Here is a 13,538-nt window from a genome sequence, read left to right as displayed (position 1 = left end):
GTTTAACGACTTATGTTTGTCGCGGCGAGGATTCGAACCCCGCCCTTCCGCATGCTGGACGAACGCTTTACACTATCGGCCATCGAGGCGTCTTTTTTTTTTTTTTAAAAAGAAAATATATCTCTGCGATATCTGATTAAAACAATCTTAAGAAATGTACAAGAATATAAAGGCATTACATTTCTGACATTTTTCTATAAAGAAGTAATTTGCGCTCTTAACAAAACCACAATGATTAAAGATATATTGATGGCACCTTCTTACGAATCCTTATCTTTACCAATTTGGAAAAATAATGTATTTCAATTCAAAAATCATACAATTTATTTTCCCAATCGGGTCAAGTCAGGAGTTCTATACATCAACGACTTATATGACGATAATGGTGTATTTAACGATTTAAAACATTTTCAAGATTTAAACTCTCATAGAAGCAATATTTTCTGTGAATACTGTAATTTAAAAACAATGTTCAACCGCTCTACCGGTATATTTGACTACAAAAAAAGACTTCCTATATTAATATTAAAGACAACCGGTCGACAGGGGATGCTTACTCCTCCTAGGCACCTGATCCCACCTCTGGCGTGTTCAGGGGTCTGTGTTGCCTAACTATCTTTTTTATATTGCTTATAGGAATGTGATTGACCACTGCTCGTTATGTTCACCTTACATGCATGTATTATTTAAGGGAGATAAATTTGTTAATACATTGAATATTAAATCACCTTTCTTATAACATATTAGTTGATAACAAATTGATTAATCCAATCACAGAAACATTTGGACTGGAAGGTTTGACATTGCAAAATATTTGTGGAAGACAATTTATATTTTAAAAGTAGAAAACATTTCAGATAAGCAAATACCAGAGTTTAACTATCAATTGTTACATAAGCTTTTGAATAATAATTTGAATGTTAGCAAATGGAATCCAAATGTACAAAAATATTATGAAAACTGGTGAAATTGAAAACATAAAACACATTGTATATGCCGGCAGTACGTCTAAAAGAATATGGAAAAGGATTAACAATGTATTAAATGTTGATATGTCTTGGACACATATCGTCATAGGCTTTTGTAATGAAACAACTCTATCAGAGGCACTTGATATTTTTATTTCTTTCATTGCACTGAAGATTTATAAATATAAAATGAATTGTAGACTAACTGAAATCTCTTGTAACAGTGGAAACTAATATATCTAAGTGAAACGGGCTTTAAATACATATCGATGTATTGTAGAACAATCGTATTCAGATATATGTATTGAAAATATATTTAAGAAAGTTTGTATATGAGAGACCCGGTTTGGAGGGAGACGGCTCCTTCACAATGTGTTTGCCTGGAGACAATATGACTCTTGATGTATGTGATAGTGTGCCTTACAGGTAAACGAAGGTAGCCTTTCATGTGGTAAACAATAGCTTTGCATGACTTGACAACTCAATCTAACTATTGTAAGCTTTACTGTATACCCTTTGAAATGCATCTACATTTAAAATACAATTGATATACAAATATATTCCTCCGTTAGCATAAAATTGTATTATATATAGCATTACAAATTCATCAATGTATAATTTATATTTGAATATTAAGAATGTCGTTGCTGTAAAGAAATGGTGTTGATGGATGACTAATATATTTGTTCATATTGCATTAAATAAAAGACATAGTAGTGGAGTTCAATGGAATTTATAGAATCGGAATATAAATGAAAATAAATATTTTTTTTATCAATAAAACGCCGTCGACATATTTAAATGTCAATAGTACGACCACAATAACATATATTTTCAATGTACGAGTTAATTAATTGAATATTTTTTCTCTTCAGAATACCAACGTAATAAAGGATCACATTTCACACCGTGGGAAATACAAGAGAATGTTGAAAGACCTGATTACCAAATACTACGAACACATTGTCAATGGAGGATTCAGCTTCTTTTTCATGTCATAATCAGAGTACGCGTGCGTACAATCAAAGGGGTGTTGTACAAAGTTATTTTTGAATGACTGATCACTTAATGCATACATTTCATTTAACTGTTTTTGTTGAAGAAGCGACTGTTCATGATGGTAGACAAATATATTCATTAAGTGTGGCCGAGGCCTTGAAAAGTCATTAGCTTTGATGCTGTTGACTAGGAATTATTTTTTGAATTCCAATTTTCTAAAAGTTATTCACAATATTTTAGGATCCACAGTTGATCTAATTTACTTATGTTGTATGGTGTAGCGCACCAGGATTCAACTTATTCTATCACAGCTTCTAATAGGTTCGTGAGGAGCAAAAATAGGAGTTGGATAAAACATGCACTGGATCCAGCAAGGTACTTTTGTAAGGGGTTGTGAAGTTTGCGAGCATAGCATAGGTACGATACCTATATTGTTTGAATTCGTCGCATTCTCTTGGTTATGAAATATATTTTAAACCGAATCATGGTTTTAAGAAACTCGTCTTTTGAAAGGGTGAGGGGTGTAAATATGATTATCAGATGTGAAATCAATGGCAAGTTAGTTTAAATTTCAGTTGTAATAAAGAGCCCTATCAACATTTTTTTTTAGCGGGGACTAAAACATTTTTCTCATTTAATCTATATGATTTTTATCACTTCTAATTTAGTAAACACAGACGAATAGATGACAACAACCTTTGATTCCCTTTGTCTAAAATCTTATTTAGATATACCTTTGATACGTTTGATGAACCTATTTCATTTCGATGAAAATTCTTCCCGTTCATATTTAACCTATAACCTGAGCATAATGTTTAACCGAATTCATAATACGCATGTAATTGTTTTCCAATTGAAAGAACGATCTTTTTTTTAATTGATGGTCTATCATAGTAAGTGGTTTTAGGTCTTTATTCGAAATAATATCGGCATCACCAGTTATGACAAGCCCTATAGTTTAAAGAATACGAATATCAAAGTATGTAGGTGGTCTTTGTATATATAGGTCTATATCTAGACTCCATACAGTTTGTTTGTAATTAAAATGCCTGGATACAATAACGGGAATACATTTGGAAATGCAGGGGAATATCAAACTCTGCTGAAATACAATACTGGAAATTTCGATGGCGAGGGATGTTGTTGATGTAAAACTTATACGGATGTTATATAAGTATGGTGTTTATTTGGTTTATGTGCCTCCAAATCCCCGTAAGTCAAAATATGCGCAAAATGCGTTAATTTCGATTAGAGATTTGTGCGATGAAAAGAAAAGTTAAAGAACTGATAGAAATATAGGTAACTTATATCGAATATTAATGTTCCTATCTTCATTGCTCAAGGTTTATATCTTTATTGCAAAGTCAAAATAGGATACCACACTATTTTATTATTTATATATTTACATAGATAGGGGATCCTTACTTTTCCTACACACCTCATCTCACCTCTTGTACACCCAGGGTTCCGTGTATGCCGAATTCTCTAGTTTGTATTGCTTACAGGGGATATGGGATATATCACTTGTTCGTTATAGGAGACAAGGTGCCTACGATGAGTAAGCATTCCCTGTCAACCGGTCACACTCACCGTGAGCCCTATATCTTGATCATATCAAGAAAATCAGCTGTAGTCAAAATAAGTGTGCGAAGAACATGTAGTATGAAATTATTTATGTAGATGAGGGAATTCTTTTAATCGCATCAGTCATTCAGATTGGGGACGATTCCAAGGCCACAATACAATATGAATATCACAATCGTGCATACTATATATTAAAAATGAAGAATGATTTTATATCATAAAGGAATAATATATATAATCATTCGACAAGAAATGTTTTCACGTACACAGCTTATCACTTGATAAAAGTAGTAAATAACGACAGAATATTATGACACTTTCATCGCGAACAGATATCAGCTATGTGACGTCATATGGTGCGAAGTGCACAGAGGTACATTTATAACAGCACTGTGATTTTTACGGATAGCCTTAACTGATCTGCCGTGTTAAAAAAATGAATTCAAATTCATATTGTTTCACTGGGTATTTTGTTCTTAACAAGAGAATAAGCGGAAGGTATCTGTGAACAGATGTAAAAATGCGTGATGGCACAGTATGTATTCTTAGTTATAATCAACAAGTCGCAGTCGGAAGTGATGCTTACGACAAATACTCGTTGTTAATTAATGTCAAAAAGGGTGTAAACTTTTGTCTGGTTTAGATATAGGGAAGGTAAAATTGAACTCACTTTAATTCAACACAGTTTATTTCTATTTAATGCAAGGGAATTTGATGAAATTAATAAATTACGTCTGATAGCTGTTTTTTTTTTTTCTCTCCTATTTACATACGTATTTTTGTCCGCAGAGAAAGATGTCCCAAGAGAAGAGAAGAACACGTATGGAAGAAACAAAACAGATTGATGAAATAGAAAGAAATTAAATGGTCGGGGTCATCGTATTCTTAATGAACTGAATATTGTCCGAGTCGCGTATAATCTAAAGATTCCGAAAAATAGCATGTTTTGGAATGAAAATATCAATTATGAGACTATGTCTATGATGAAATACGTTTGAGTTCAAACGTAAAGTTTGTCAATAGATTGTTTGATAGTTTGTCAGGGTTAGTGAATGTAAGGTCAGGTCTAGTAAACATAGTTTAATTCGATTGGTTTAGTGCTCAAAGGGTAAATGTAAAAAGTATACGGTACCAATTTTGATGCACCAGATGCGCATTTCGACAAATAATGTCTCTTCAGTGATGCTCAACCGAAATGTTTGAAATCCGAGATAACTATGAAGTTTTAGATCTAAATATAGCCAAAAACAGCGTACCAAACAAATGGAGCCAAAATCGTCCAAGGAGCTATGCATGAGGGAGATAATCCTTAATTTTGAAATGAATTTCTAAATTTTATAACAGCAATTAAATATACATCCGTATTTTCAAACTAGTAAAGAAGTACTTAGCTACTGGACTGTAGAGACCCTCGGGGACTAACAGTTCACCAGCAAGCCTTGTAAGAATGTCTTTATTTTAATTTCCCACAAGTCAATAACATATGAACGTTAAGTTGTTGAGACAACTGTTACATATATTGTGGGTTCTGAAATACATAACGATAGGATAACATACAGAGAAATAAAACGGTCAGTTTGTGATTGATACATCACTAACTTCTTGGATTACACAAGTTACTTTAACCTTTCATTCCGCGTATACCTATGTTGAAATAATTTACAAGTTTCTTTTGTGAACGTGAACATTGTTATTGTATTTTGCTTTCAGATTGTATATACTTTAACACTGAGGTACATACTTTGGGTAGAATAATGTCTGATGTGTTTCATACAAATTGTTTAACGGTTCTTTACATACTAATTTTGACAAGGAATTAGCCCGTTTGCCTATTTGAGATATATATTTCAAGGGAACGAATTCATGTTGCCGGTCACCATAAAAAAGTGCTAAAACAGTACGCCGAAAGACGTTTTTTTTTTAAAAAGAAGTGTTTCTGATCCCAAATTTGAATTTATTTGACATTTATGTCATGTTCAGAATGAAAGTGGAGTTTTGAATACGATCAGTAAACAATGGTCCATGATTTATCAAAATATCATCCGTTGTAAATTCTGCACGCTCATATTCTGCACAGAGTTAATATGTATGACTTTCTCAGTTCAGCATGTGTTCAATGTAAACAAATATGCCAACGGAACTTAAAGATATTGTGAAAATAAGTTATTCTTTGGACAGTATAATTAACTGTTTGATACAAGTTTGTCTGATTCTGAATAGTCGTGGCTGTATTTGCACGGCTACCCATGCCCTAAATCATACGTGTAACATTTATGCAAGAAAATTTGTTTGGAGTGTTTCCGTTTATGAAATTGGAGGTTGAATTTTGAATAGTCCTCACGACTCTCGATTGTCAAGGTCAATAACGAATTTTCCCCTTAATTATAACCAATCTATTAAATCGTAACATTCCATAAAGCGTTACCCCACCCGTTTGGATGGCAAAATAACAAATAGCAGAACACTTTAATTTCAACATGCACAAATCGCCCCTAGAGTGGTCAAAATATTTCTACTGCTTAGGTGATTGAGCCGATATTAACCTTAACAATCGGGAGTCGTGAAAACTATTCAAAATTTAACTCCTGATCTCGGAAAATCCGTTCGTGTCATCATGCCGTTGCAAATATGAGTAATGGTGCTTATTTCGTGTACTTTAATAATTTCTACAGCTGACTACATCTTCAATTTTCACCAACAGTGGTTAAAATAGTATAAACATGAAAGCCACAGATCTACCTACCTCTCGACGCGGCGTGTGGTTCACTTTTAACTCATAACCAGAAAAACTCCTAGTGAATGTTTTTGCCTAACCGATATATTATGATTTAGGACATGGGTATCCGTGATTGGTAAATATATTGGTTTTGGAGCATTTGGATTGCAAAATGACTCATCTTACAGTAATGATACCGTTTACATAGCAACCAGGATACGGGTCGCGTGGCATGCGCATTCCGTACACTTCCGGGGACCGACAACGTAAATGTACCCATTCCTAGACATGTACCACTGGTCAATATGGGATGCTTACTCTTCCAAGCATGTAACCCTGTCCCTCGTGTTGTCGGGATCCGCGTTTACCCTATCTTATTCATGAATAATGTATAGAAATAACGATATTGGTTACTGTTCATGTTCACTATTTTTTTCTTTGTATGGACTGCAGGTTTATATCCACCCGTATTTGGATGGCGTTTTAAAACCGCATTAAGTAGTGATGATGTATTTATAATCCATTACAAGAGTGTTGCCCATTATATATGCAGAATAAATATACTTGCAGGTGTGTTATAGTCTTTGGGATGTCTGTCGGATTTTGTTTAACCCCCGCCGCCAGCAGTATACCTCGGTACCTGTACAGTAGCATACATCACATACTATGATGGGCGTCACAGATACCACTATGCCATAAAACACTAATATTTGTATCATTAACATCGTGTTGAATGTCAAAACGATGGTAAAATAAAACCTTCGAAGAAATGTAACTTTGAATGGAAAATGCAGCGGCTATAGTAAACAAAAACTAATGTTTTGTTATTCTCCTTCCGTCCTGCCCCCTATCACATACAATTAACAATGTCCTTCAATCATTGAAAAACAAAATAGCAATGTTTAATTCAGATGATTTTTTTAAATTGATTTTGAAATTAGATAGCAATGATTAGTTCTAGTTCGTACCATCACCGGAACATGACAGGGAAAGGCATATTTTCATTCATAATTATAGAAATTTGGCAATATTATGGATATCGTTGCAAGAAAATGTGAATGTGAAAGAAAAACGATGCGGATATATTGATTCGAAATAATTACGGTCAGAAGAGTTATTTGGTAATTCGTACCACTGTGGAATGGAAATGATGACCAATGCCGACAGCGACAATTAATCGTGATATTACAGTACGAGCAATATTTAATTACAAGAAAAATGCAACCAATTAACAAACAAATTAATCTGTCATCAAAATCACCAAAATATTAATGGGTGAGAATTGTAGAAAGTTGTACTAGTTTTTAAGGCAAATACATTTTTTTCTATTTTTTTTTCCATTTCAAAGACAAGCAAATTAAAGCCCAATCGTATGAAATCAGGAAGCTACGTCAATCCATACTTATAGCGATTTAAAATCCTGTTTTAAATTAAATTAAAAGTATAAGATGAATATGATACACGAGTTTTCAAGGTTAGTATATCATTTTCTTTTCTTTTTAAAAATATATTTATTCCTTTTCAAAGTAAAACAAAATAAGGTCGCAGCATTGATATCAAAACATTAAAGAGCGAGAGTTATATTAACCCGTACTTATAATTATTTATAGGAATGTTTGAACATCATTTAGACGTTTGCAAAATTATGAGCACTGTTTGACTTTCAAAATCTTTAAATTAAGCTTATATTTGAAATTTAGTTAGTTAATGATATGGGTGGTCAGTAAGTCACTTAATGTAATTCTGCTTTAAATAGAAAGAGAAATGTAAAGAGAACTATCAGTGTGTTACTTTCATTAATGCAAGGTGAATATAACGGACAGTGATTAATCTCATAACTCCTACAAGCAATACAAAATAGATAGTTAGGCAAACACGGACCCCTGGACACACCAGAGGTGGGATCAGGTGTCTAGGAGGAGTAAGCATCCCCTGCTGATCGGTCATACCCTCCGTGAGCCCTATTCCCTGATCAGGTAAACGGGGTTATCCGCGGTCAAAATTACTGTGCCAAGAACGGCTTAACAATCGGTATGAAACACGTTAGACAGCAATTGACCCAACGATAGGTTGTAGTGACGAACTAGATCGTTATAACGACCATAGGATTTGCGAAATGCTGACTTCAATCGAGACTGTTGAAATCCCTGTACCATCAACTTGTTTGTCAGTAGCTTACCTCGATTTAAAAACTGACTATGCGCAGAAGAAGCTCTTGGATATCGAATCAGTTGAGATATATACACACCATATGCAGGTGATAATGGAATATTGTTACATGTGTATCTTAACTTTGTCATGTTTCTCAGTTCGACTAAGGAGTAACATAATCATTTGAAATTAATAGTATTAGTTTCCAATTGTTTGTCATTCGAAAAAAAGAAAGAATTGAAATCAATTTGAAGAACACAAGTTGTATCGAATATATCACCCAAGAGACATTATTTGACTAAATGCGCATTTGGTGCATCGAAATTGGTACCGTCTAAGTTTTAATTGTGAAAAAAAGTATAAATATTCCTATGATAGAGGTGTTATATTTTACACCGACCGAGAACAATTGAATTCACTCACTAAAAATCCAGGTCACACCAACTCACTCAATCGTATCTGTAATAGCACTTATATTATAAACGTAGCCAGTAAAATTATCCTGGAACATGTAAATGCCTATCATGTATTTCCGATTCACATATCTGTTTAAGATGCATGGAAACAACATACTGCGAATCTTCCATCGACGACATCTTCAGAAATTGTACAGTATCATCGTTGTGAATATTGTGTCTATTTTAAACTGACTAGATAATCATAAAATTCACCTTGACACAATTGTACTTGTTTTTGTGTGTGTGTGATAAAATTCGGATCTTTTATTTTACAAATTAAGATATGTATTGTTGTATTTCGTAAAACGGGTATTATACAGAGGATTTTCTTATCGTAGCATACTCGATAACTGGGGAGAAAGAAATTAAAAATTCAACAAATTATCAGCATACCCGATAACTGGGGAGAAATAAATTTAACAATTCATCAAATTATCAGCATACTCGATAACTGGGGAGAAAGAAATTTAACAATTCAACAAATTATCAGCGTATCCAATAACTGGGGAGAAAGAAATTTAACAATTCATCAAATTATCAGCATACTCGATTACTGGGGAGAAATATTTTTTAACAATTGTTGGCAAATAAGAGATAATTAATAATCTCATTATTTCTGAATTGCAATGTAATGTGTCGATAATTCTCAATCTCCCTGATGAAATAATTAAGCAACTGAACAAAACGATTTTTAATTTCCTATGTAATACAGGGGAAAGAATCAAAAGAAATACACTTATTGGAAAGGAATTGAAGGGTGGGATCAATATTTGTTTATGTTCGTTTCATTTTTTTTTCTCATTAAAAGCGTCTTGGATTACACGTCTGCAACGTACTACATCCACTTTCTAAACATTTCCTGAACATGAATCTGAAAAAGAGGTATATACTTAAAACAAACCTTCTGACGTTGTTCTATACAGAAGTATTTTGCACTTTTAACAAAACCAAAATAATTAAAGATATCTCTATGACTACAGACTGTGGACAAAAGTATTCGCACGGGCGATGACGGCCATTTTGTTTATCGAAAACGCTTGACGGTAAACAAACATATTTTTGGAGTGTCTGAACAGGACAAATAACTTGTAAATGCAAATATATTGTAAATAAACAATTTGTTTCTATCAATAAAATCAATCAATGAAATAAATAAAAGGTCAAGTACCTTAATACTTTCTTGATATACCCTCGGACCCTTTGAACTTGGCGCACTCGTTGAGGAAGGGTGCATGGCTATTTTGTATAATTTACTCTAAATGAAGTCCAGATTTCCAGAATTTTGTAAAACAGTTCATCACCAAAATTTAATGTACGAATGCGATATGAAGTTTTCTTTTAATTACCAGCCATATGTTTTCTACGGGGTATAAATCAGGTGAGCCACTTCAGTTCTGGAATTTGTTTCTCAGTTTTGTAATTGGTTGAAAGACAAGATAAATGAACAGGTGTATGGCCATCCATAAACAGATAATTGTAGTTTTGAAATAGTTTTGCTATACAGGCCACACGTTATCTACGTATTGTTCAGGGTTATTCATGTTGCTATATGCATTGACTCTGTAAAGAGTGATAACGTCATGACACGTAATGCATCCCCAAATATTTTACCAGTTTCGAGGGAAAATACAGTCCAACAATCAAGATTTAAATCACTTCTTCTCCATATATATACTCGACAGTATTTTCCAAAGACAATCTGGCACATGTCAGAAGAAATTATCATTTTCCTTTCATTTTCCACGGTCCAGTTTATTTTACCCGTACACCACTGCACACCTTGATGTGACCTTTAACTCAACATTAGATATATCAACGCCAGTTTCTCTGTCAACAAGTTTTATTTTCATCCATATTCAGAGTCGATATTCCATAGTGGATACCACTTAGTCCTCTTCATTTCCTTCACATATATGCATTTAATCGCATACAAATGTTATTGGTAGACTAACACCTCAATTGTTGGAGAGGTTACTGGCCAATCAATTTATTTGAATAGCATTATACAAAAGTTTCAATAATCTGAATTAAAATAAATATATTGTAATTTGTTACAACTAATATTGTGGTATTATAAGCATACACCATAAATAAATACAGTAGTTCCACTACACACCTCATCATAAACTATGATAAGCGATATCTGCTTTAAATGTCCGAAATGTTTGAAAATTTTCGACAAAATGAAGCTGTGGTAGATGTACATAAGAACACTGCCGTATTGCATGTTGGGAATGAAATTGAAGAACGCCATCACCTAATAGACGCCTAGCAAGTATAAAAACAACTTCGAAGGTAATGTCCATTTCGGTAAAGAAAATATCCACCCTAATTGCTGTATTTCATTGATGACCGAAGTTGTTCTTCAACACCATTTAACATTGAATCAGTCAACATTAATAAGTTGGATTCAATACGACCAGCAATATTCATATCGTTATACACACACTATATTTTAATTTGTTTGCTATATATCAGTGTCGATTTTTTAAAGGTATATTAGAATTGATTTTGTTTACTATACACTAGAGTTGCCTATAGTTGAAACACTATGGGATTCGTTTTCGTTACTACACACTAGGGTTGGTTTTGTTTACCGTACATACCGATTCATTAAGTATGGTATGGACTAGGTTTGATTTCGTTTAATACCCACTATTGTTTGTTTGCTATACAATTTGTACAAACGCATTTGTTTGGTATACACTATGATTAATGTTGCTAACTCACAGTTTTATTTTGTTTACTTTACACTAGCATTGATTGTGTTTACTATATATTGGATTCGATTATGATTAATTTTGTTTAGGATACAGCAGGATTGATTTTATCTACTGTACAGTAGGGTTTCAATGTGTTTACTTTAAACTGGGATTTATTTTGTACTATACACTAGAATATATTTTGTTTATTTTACACTAGGATTAATTTTGCTTACAATATATTAGAATTGGATATGTTTATTAAACAGTGCTATTGAGTTTGTTTAAAAAACACAATGATTGATTTTGTTTACTATCAACTTGTTATAAATGTGAATACAAGGTGTATTTATTTTTAGAGAAAGGCGGATTGGTTTTGTTTACTATATATTGAATTCGATTATATTTACTGTACACTAAGATTGATATTGTTTAATATACAGTAGGGTTGATTTTAGTTTCTGCACAGTAGGGTTTGCCTTTGTTTACTTTAAACTGGGATTGATTAGAATATGTTTGTTTTTTATACACTAGGAGTGCTTTTCTGTGCTATATATTATAATTTATTTGTTTATTACACATTGCTATTGAATTTGTTTAACATGGAATCTGATTTATTTTGTATACTATATACCTGTTACAAATGTTTATGTGACGTGTATTTATTTATAGAGAAAACATATTTGGTTGATTTTTTGCGTTTTGTACAGGTTGTTTCTTAACAGATTTCTACAGCATCCTTATGATTTACTACATTTTGTGATATCATCACTTTATTATTATAAAATATTCATTTTCTTATACTTCACTTGCATCGGGAAATCTTTATATACTGCTTTCGTATCCCCTCAAAATTACAGGAATTCGGACGATGTCATGGATATGTTGACCCCGACCTTTATTGTTTGTAATTAGAAATAGCCATGATTATGTAGAGAATTGGCAAATCTTGTAAAATAACGAATTGTCTGTGGTTTTTCTTGTTTTATTGATATACTTTCTTATATATGCGTTGCTCTAAATAACATGTAAATACTCGTTGTAATGGCGACCTAGTTATCTAGTTATTTACATCCGGGTCTTGGTAAACATATGTTATGTATAAATACAGCATGCTGTTAGCTGTTTGAATTAGTGGTCAGAGTTACTTTTCAGTAATTAGTTGTTATGTTGTCCAGTTGTAAAAATAAGAGGTTTATCCAGATTTCAGAAGTCACGGTTAATGTTGACAGGTGTGCAGAAGAGGTAACTGAGTCAAGGACACTAACAATTTGTAATTATTGATTCATTGTACTACTATCTAATTAAATACATTTGTTAATTCTTAAAATTGTTATTTTGTTCGTTTTCTCGTTCTGTTCTTTGTTATTGTTCTTTGTGTTTGCCAAACTATCTATTTTGTATTGTTTATATGAGTTATGAGATTGATCACTGTTCGTTATATTCACCTTGCATCAAATAAATCCGTAACAATTGATGGCAAGGTTTTTTGTTTTGTTGTTGTTAATGAAGTGTTAACATAATGAATAGGTGAAAAAGTATCCTATTCTTGCAAATTATTAATCTTAACTAGGAGAGGAAAATAAGAGACAGCTTAGTCGCTTTCCTTGAAGTGGAATTATTTTTTTTTTCGTTTATTTGGAACTTTTGGCACACTGATTTTGACTGCGGATAACTCCGTTTACCTGATCAGGATATGGGGCTCACGGCGGGTGTGACCGGTCAACAGGGGATGCTTACTCCTCCTAGGCACCTGATCCCACCTCTGGTGTGTCCAGGGGTCCGTGTTTGCCCAACTATCTATTTTGTATTGCTTGTAGGAGTTATGAGATTGATCACTGTTCGTTATCTTCACCTTGCATATACTTGTGGGAAAAAATACATTTTTTGTTTTCCATTTTGTTAGTGAATAAAATATATTTTAAGGTAGAACCAGAGTGACTAAATGGTAACGAAACCT

This window comes from Ostrea edulis, chromosome 8 (assembly GCF_947568905.1).
Source record: "Ostrea edulis chromosome 8, xbOstEdul1.1, whole genome shotgun sequence".
NCBI lineage: Eukaryota > Metazoa > Mollusca > Bivalvia > Ostreida > Ostreidae > Ostrea > Ostrea edulis.
Note: the sequence above shows the minus strand (reverse complement) of the source record.